This window comes from Lycium ferocissimum, chromosome 8 (genome assembly GCF_029784015.1).
Source record: "Lycium ferocissimum isolate CSIRO_LF1 chromosome 8, AGI_CSIRO_Lferr_CH_V1, whole genome shotgun sequence".
Taxonomy (NCBI): Eukaryota; Viridiplantae; Streptophyta; class Magnoliopsida; order Solanales; family Solanaceae; genus Lycium; species Lycium ferocissimum.
In genome coordinates this window covers 26,237,840-26,246,613 of record NC_081349.1, presented here as the reverse complement: position 1 = coordinate 26,246,613, position 8,774 = coordinate 26,237,840, and the positions used below count along the sequence as shown (strand labels likewise).

At 32.7% G+C, this 8,774-nt stretch overlaps 1 long non-coding RNA gene across 5 annotated transcripts; it reads left to right on the top strand.

The window, feature by feature from the left end:
* The first annotated feature begins 2,276 nt into the window (after positions 1–2,276).
* LOC132067734 (uncharacterized) lies at positions 2,277–8,550 on the top strand. Of its 5 annotated transcripts, none has more exons than XR_009417216.1 (6): positions 2,425–2,662; positions 2,991–3,083; positions 5,114–5,211; positions 6,345–6,453; positions 6,589–6,683; positions 8,185–8,550. It is a non-coding gene; the product is annotated as an uncharacterized LOC132067734 (long non-coding RNA). The 5 variants fall into 5 exon arrangements; XR_009417214.1 differs by having other exon boundaries at positions 8,164–8,550; XR_009417215.1 differs by lacking the exons at positions 2,425–2,662; positions 6,345–6,453 and adding an exon at positions 2,277–2,418 and having other exon boundaries at positions 8,164–8,550.
* Positions 8,551–8,774: the final 224 nt, after the last annotated feature.

The following is an 8,774-nucleotide window of genomic DNA, read 5'->3' as shown; positions in this document are numbered from 1 at the left end:
CAAGAAATAATATTTCATTTAAATCTTTATTATTCGGGCACAGCAAGGACCACAAAATTTAATTAACGAGGCTTCCTATTATGGAATTAATTTGAAATATCTGAATTAATCCTACCATAATAAATTATGAATTATTCCACTAAAAAATCGTAACTGCACTCCTCAGTTCAATTTTAAAAATTTTCATTAAATCTTATTTAACTCCCCATATTAAGATTACAGATACCAATCAATTAAATTACTGACAATTTAATTCATTGACTAATTGAATCTTTTATATTTCCGCTTAACTTATATCATGTGACGGATACAAAATGCACCTGCAGGGTTTTCACATGAGACTTATAAGCATTTATAAAGGGGTATCATCAATCTCAAAGTTAAGACATGGATTCTATCAACTAATTATTATTTCACAAAAGTATTTTGCCATTATCCAATTGATCAGGAATACATAGACCCGCAATTGAGTCGTACCTTTTAATAAATCAAAATAATGAACAAATCACATTGATCATAATAATTATATCAAGATTAAGAGTATAAGTACATTTAATGAACTAGCGAATTTGTTTTAATATATTCAGTACAAAAACACTTATCTCTACTTGGTCCGTTCAATACATATAAAATGTACTAGCACAAGAAGACGGAATTATACGGTTCCCATAATGAAGATACATTATATTAATCTTGTGTTACAATCACATCGATGGCTTTGTCCAAAATTTCATCTTAGATTGTGAACATAAACTTTATACTTATAAGAACCGATAATTTAATCTTTCGTATATAAGCTAAACTCTATACAGTAAATCATCTATTATATAAGTAAAAGACATACATACTAGTATATGATCTATTTAACTCTTTATAAAAAATTAAATAAATAATTATTCTATAATAAATACTATATCCAAATACATAGTTAATAATATATATCCCAACAATCTTTTACTTAGACTTTCATATGCATGGTTAATGGTATATACCGCAACACTCTCCTCACGAAAAATTGGCAACTTTATGCCCGATAGAAGAAGATCATTATCAATTTGCCTATTGCTTCATTTGGTGTAATCTTCAAAATTTGCTGTAAGTAAATCCGGCTCAGCCTTTATATATTTTTTATGTGTTAATATTAGCATTTAACATTCATATACATTAGTTGGAGATTGGACATAAATTACTTGTTATGAACGGAGTTAAAGAGAACGGGAATCAAAGTGGAGGGTATATTAATTAACACTGTGCGGAAGGAAAAGAAAGACATAGAGGGCATTCACGGGAAGAAGAAAAATGGGTTTAGTTCTGTGTTTTCCCTTAGCCATTCATTGGTGAGAGAGGAGGAAGAAAGAAAATTGGGTTTGGTTCTATGTAGGAGTATGTATAGAGTTATACTTGAAAGAATTCGTTAATTTAATTGACATGTTTCACCAATCTAAAGGGGGACTGGAGGAACTTGAGGGGAGCCGGTTCCATCAGGAATAAGCTTATTGATTTATTAAGCACCTTACCATATATATCTTTTAGAGAGTTTCCCTTTTGTCCATTGCAGTTGAAGCCATGAATCACAAAGCCTTCTCTTTACTATCCATAGCCCTTTTTGTCTTACTTTCTGTCTATCCTCAGCAACCGTCAGAAGATTGTCAGGTATAGTAATCCCAGACTTCTGTTCCTCTTTTTTTCTTTTTTTTTCTTTTTCTTTTCATTCGGTGTCCGGTATTTATATTAGGATCCGCCTAAATTCGAATTTGTATTGGAAAGTCCAGCATTAAGGGGTAAATTGCTCTCTAACAAAAATGACTTCATATCTCCGACTCAAACTCAAAACCTCTGGTTAAAAATGGAGTACTTATGTCTCTTGGAAAGTACTATTTTAAGTCTAGCTATGAGATTAGGCTGAGCACAATATTTTACAAGAATATGATATTCTATAAAGCTTTAGAAATTCAACTAACAAATGAACTAGATATTCATACTTACTTGAAAAAAATATAAAATTACACCATTTGAATTTGTATTTCAGGTTAAATTTGTTTCTTAATTTGCTAAACTATGTTTGCTTTTTTTTTTTTTTCCTTCAAATGTTGTAATACCGGGGACATGCAATGTGCAATGAGAAATGTATGGCAATTGTATACGAGGCAAACCAATAAAAAGATGACTCTGCAGGAATCATATCAACTGTGAGTAGCAGTGCAGACTGAGTGTACCAAAATAAAATAAAATAAAATAAACTTAGAACCTCCGTTTGACCACGAATTGCATTTCTTTTCTACTATATTAGAAGCACGGGTTGAAGCAGGATCGTCGTCATTCCAAGGGCATTTCGGTCATTTCACGCGTGCCTTTCAATCTGACATCTGAGCCGCCACGTAATTCATATTCTCGACCCTTCTTCCTGGCAAGGCCAAGGTAGTCTGCTAAAGTAGTTTTTACACATTCTCTCTCTTCATTGTTTCCAATACCCAATTGACCATCTTCTCTAGAGCCCCTAAACAATAAACACGTGCATGCATACAATAAACATAGTGATTGCTTTGATAAATTGAAGGGGCTAAAAAATAGTTTGAGCTGTGTTTGAATAGCGCATCAAGGCGGTTCTGGAAGCCATACTTTTGTGGGTGCTCTCAGTTTACTGTGTATTTTTCGCTGCTAAGTAAGGAATACTTGGAGCTTTCACTTTTTATTACAGTTTGGTGGAAATCTGATTTCAAGAATCACATTAGAGTCAATTCCCATTTTGATATAGTGCTTTTTCGGGTGTTTTTAACTTTTTATGTCATAATTTTTACAAAGTATTGTTTTAGTTCCGTTCCCCCCCCTTCCATTCATGTGTTTAGTCAAGTTTTAAGGTTCTAATATTGATGGGTCGTTACTTTAATTTACTTATAGTTTCATGTGTTTAGTTTTCTTTCAACCCTCCATAATTCCTAATTCCGGAGAAGTAAAAATTGATTTTATTTTCCATTTAATTTGATATTCAGGAACAGATTACTCTTGCTTATGGCATCCGCAGCAAGCTCCAATTTGCAGGTGAAGAAATACTCATCTACGTTGATGCTTCAATTTTGGGCAAGGTAACAATTGTTGATTCTTCTAAAGCATTCTTATTCTCATTTTTTTTCGTGTAAATCTTTTGTTATTTTAGTTTCCTTGGTTTTGAAGTGGTACTTAATTCATAGTTGTAGGTTGTCCGACTGTATTGGTGACTGCATCACTTGGTTTTCATCACTTGTTTTTATTGAATTTTTTGATATGGTTATCCGCAAGGGCTAATATTGAGATGTAGTTTGGAATCAGCTTTGTCCTCTTAAATTTTTTGAATTTATGTAGTTAATGGATATGTGAAAAGGCCTATAAGTATGTTAATGCCGCCAAAATGGAGGTATGAGATGCATTTTACTTTGAATTATGTGAAGATAATATAGTAAGAAGGGAACAGATAGAAGTGGTGAATACCAGAGGCGGATCTAGGATTTGAATGTAGCGGGTGCCACAATTTTCTTCAATGTATATCTTGTTAGGAACGTGTATTTGGGTCAAATCCATCTCTTTTTAGTTTATTCGGGTCAACTTAATAGGCTTTTTTTAATTTGCAAATATGAAATTACATCTCAAAAAATCAAGAAACGAACATAATTAGAATCTCAAACAAGGAATCTCACCCATTAACAACAAAAGTAAAATCAACATTTTCACCAAGGGACTTGTATCTCATGTATATTAAAAAATGAATTTGCACAAGTAAAATAACATCTTCAATAAAGAAATTACACCAATCAAAATAAGAAAAATAATAGAAAAACTCTTCAATAGGTAAATACACCCCATAAGTAAATGTAGAATTAGATAAACTACAAATTCTCAAAAATAAATCATAAATTTCATGTTTTTTCTAAGCAGTTAACTTAATTAAATTTCCATCACAATTTAACTATTAAAGTAATTTAAATTGAATTTAACAATTATAGAATAGCATAAATTTTTATAATACACTCCTTTCGTCCATTTTTATTTGTCCATTATACAAAAAATATATGTCCACATTTACTTGTAAGTTATATAGTTTGAACAACCAAGACATAATTTATCGTTTTATACCTATTTTACCCTTATTATTAAGTACTCCAATTCATTGCTCTTTTTTTTTTTTTTTTTGCTTATTAAGAGTGTCCCAAGTCAAATATAGACAAGTAAACATGGACGGAGGGAGTAATAAACAAAAGAATTATAAAAAATAAAAAAAATGAATTTTGATCTCAATCTAAAATTCCCATCGAGACTCAAGTTTTTCGATTTAAATACTCACAGATTTGAGATTAAGAGAAATGCTTAATTTAAGGGATTTTGAAGTTTCTATTTGTGTGTTCTTGCTAGAGATCACATATAAGATAATAGAAAAAAGAAAAGACAATATAAATAATAAAAAGATAAATAGAAAATTGGGAGAGGCGAAAAGGGAGTTACTGGAACAAAGCAAGTAACAAAGCACAAAGAAAAATTGGAGTCGAAAAATGTTCAAGAGAGATTCAAACTTGTGTCTACTAGCTGTGACACTTTTGTCTAATTTAAGACTGGGGTGGCAGGATCAAATATTTAACCTAATTTAAGCAAATTACAACATAAGTATATAAAAAAATTATTAATCTGTGGGGTTCCATGCCACTCCCACCCCTTAGGGTGGATCCGCCCCTAGTGAATACACAACTAAATATTAGTAGTAACCAATTTAGGCCCATGTGTGTTCTTACTCGCCAACTCTAACCCTTTTCTTTTCCTCTGCTGAATTAGTGGTCATGTTAGGCAACACCTCTCATAATAGCTTTATAACATTCTTTTGAAAAAACAAAGTAGTAGTAAACCATAAACATCGCTAAGCTAATAGTGGTACTTCTACTGCTTCATTTCCAGAATGCTTAAGAGCTTTTAGCCAAACAAAACTAGGGAAAGAAAGAGAAGAAGAGAATTAATGGTGCTACCACTGCTTCCCTGCTAGAGTGCGTAATGAGAAGAAGAGAATGTTGTTCTGTGTTAGTATATGTTTTGGCCTCTAAATTTTAGAAGATGTAAAAGAGAAGTTTCTTATTTAGCATTTTGGAAATAATAGGGTAAAAGCAAATAATGGAAGAATCTGAGTACTATGATGTTCGTGGTGTTGCTTCTGTAGCATCTCCAGAAGAGATATGCAGAGCCTACTATCTCAAGGTTTTTGAATTTCCTTCTTTATGTTTTACATTCTAAATTTAATTTTTTCAGCTTTGCTTAGTGATTGTTTTTATTGTAGTTTGTTACACTCTAAGTTTCATCTGTTTGTACTTTTAAAATTTGCTAAATGGATGTAATTAAACATTTTTGGGATGTTTGAATTAGGAAATCAAGATGTATTTTTTTTTCCATTTGATTATTTGTTAAACTAACATTCATTTGATATGAAGTACAAATGGTGTAGAAACGACCATTTTGGTATGTTGAAGAAAATATTTGACAACAAACACATTCACTAAATTGAAATTGTACCGCATTATACGAGGAGTGAAAATTATCCGTGGGTGTGTGTTTCTTTTCTTAAATAATGCATAAGATTTTAACATCATATTTGTTGTTTGTAGAAATGACATTGACTGACATCTCTATTAGAGTTGATATATATTTCTTTGATTGTTAACTCAACAACTCTTTTAGTTAGCTACTACATTTCTTCCTATTGAAACGAGATGCTAAAAACTTCCACATAGAGACGGATAATTGATTTTTCTGTTAGTAGGAGCGTCACTAAGAGTAGTGAATCATGTTGTGGAGAGAACTACTAATAGAAGGTCTCATTCCTTATTGTGTCAGTGGCTTAGTGCGTACAAGTAGATTTGTTTGGAGGATGAGCTATAAGATAACCTTTATATTCTGTTATAGCTTATTAAATTTCTAATCACTTTACTTGCATAATTATTTACCCCCCCCCCCCCCCCCCCCCCCCCCCCCCCCCCCCCCCCCCCCCCCCCCCCCCCCCCGATTGGTAAGCTAAATGAGTATATTTGAAATGTATATTAACTATTGTCACGGTTACCTGGTATGTTACCCCAATGACCATATTTAATATTTGTCAGGTCTTTATATTTAAATTCAGAAACAATGATTAAAGATTTTTATTTGCATACTGATCTTGGCTACTATGTTTGTCTTATATACAAGCATAATTTGTGATTCTTGAACATGTCGAGAGGATTGGACTATTGGAGTGTACATGTAATATTTGAAGTCGAAGATGCATATATTTTTTACAATTATTCTTTCTGGTTAGCTTCTTTAGAGTGTAAATATGCTTAGCTTCGACACATTTTCAGGTAAGAGGTGACATTCTGCAAGTACTTCCATTCCGTGATTAGATGTTTGTAGTTGTGACATAGTTCTCATACCTGAGAAGAGTTTTCCTACTTTGGCAGCGACTAGATCGTAAGGTTTTTACTTTTAAGTTCGTCACACGCTTTAAGAGTTAATAAAAAGAAGCTATAGCGAAAATGAAATTTTATGCCTTCAATACCACAACTAAATGCTAAGATGCTCATAGCGTTCCTCCTGGAATTGCAGTCGTCTCACTGTTGCATTCATGGCCAAAACCAACCGTTGGGACTCCGGCTTACATTGCTCCAGAGGTCTTGTCCAGAAGAGAATATGATGACAAGGTATCTGTGTAATTACTTATGTGATTTTTTACATTTGGAGCAGAGGCAATGAAATATTGAAGAAGAGAAAGCTCCCTTAAATTTAAAAGATGGCATTTAGAGTAAAGCCTATAAATATGGGTCAGACCAGAGACGTATCTATTTTGTTTAAATGTTCACAATTAAATAAAAAGGATGAATTCTTGTAAGTTGCTCAACGTGTTATGACAGTAGTAGCCTATTGAAACAAGTTGTTGGAGAAAGTATCTAGCCTGAGATTAGCTTGGCTAGGTATCTTTAATAGATGTCATCTTCGACATGTTAACTTTTTTCTATAACAATGTATTCTGAAACGAAATCTGCATTAGTACTATTTAAAGCTTATAGGAGTTTATATTAAGATATATGTGAGATTATAAATGAATCTTTGTGATATTGGTTATGGCCTAAAGTCCTAAAAAAGATTGCGCTGAACGAGGAATGATAAAGACCAAATGAACATGTCAAGGGAGCGATGGACCATTTATGTATGTTGTGTTAGTATAGGCGATGCTCTTTTGGATTTGCTGTGAGCATAAAAATTCAAACCAAACGTCAACAAAGCAGAAGACTTTGGATTTAAGACATGTTTTAGAGGTTCCTTATAAGCAAAAAGAGGGAGGAAGAATGAATGAAACTTGAAAATATACCCAAAGAATAGATTCAAAAAGAGGAACGAAGAAAGAAACACAGAAAACATACCAAAAATTAGGAGTACGTATACCTTAAATTGGAAGCACAAGTGGTTACGGGAAAGTTGAAAAAAATCACCAGAAGAAAATAAGAGAAAGAGAACTCAGGAGTTCTGAGACCCAATTTTGCTCTTGGGAGTTCTTAGTGTTAGTGATCTCCTCACAATCTATTTAAAAAGAGACCGAGCTCGTTTGAGAAAGATAAAATGAGACGTCGAAATTAAAGGAATAAGAAACTTGATATAGGGTTGTGTATCATTGTGTTGAGTTACAGATAGGTGGTCTGACAAATTAAGACACAGCTGCTACAATTAAAGGTTGTTCTAGCTTTGGATGCTTCATTTTGGCAATTGATCAAAATGAGAATCTAGGACCAACACTTGACGTATAATTTATGGTAGTTAGTAATTGTTATTCTTTATAGATTCACAATATACACACATATACCATCGCACAAAGCTGATAAGATTTTGTTTAATTGTTGTACTTTTTTAGTGCTAACTTTGTTGTTCATAACAAGTTAGAACTTTCTGTGTTTGCAGTAGCATCCTTGAGTTCCTTTCAACAGCTTTTGTAGATGTATATATTAGAATTTTTTTATACAAATGAACAAAGATATCGATTCTGCTAGAAGTTGAGATCATTTTATCAATTGTACGAGTTCATTCTTTATTTATCATTGTCAATAACATTTCCATTTTCCGTTTGACTGATAATTTCAAATGTTGTTTAGTATCTACAAATCATTGCTAATAGATAATATTCCCTAGCTTTCTGATTCCTTGGGATAGCTGCTTGCGTGGTATAGAGATTTTGGAAGCTGAAGAGTGGAGATGTGTGATTTTTCAGCCTCTATACAAGTGAGAGTTGTCTTTAGGTGGAATTCTTCCACCAACTACCAATGGCACTGATAAGCTCATATGTAGGAGTTGGACAAGATTACCAGTCTATGAAGCTTATTTTTGTTGGGGAACACCCTTTTATATTAGCTGTGTTGGCAGGCAAATATGGTCATTCAATTGAAGCATGGGACTATTTGAATGAGGACACAAGTATGAACACAATATAGATATCTGCATCTTTCCTTTATTGGTTTAAACCATACCAACATTATTAATTTGAAGGAGTGAAAATATAGAGCCTGCATTCAGTGTGTAGATGCGCACGGGCATAGCCATCTAGTATATATTATATGTGAGTTTTATTATCATTACCATTTCCTCCGTCCCATAGTAGGTATCACCTTAGCCAAAAACACGCATATTAATAAATTAATAATCGAATGTGAAGTTTACTAAACTACCCTTATATAATAAAAATAAATTACTTTTACTTCTTGATTAAACCATGCATGAGTAATTCTTTTGACATTGAGAATCCA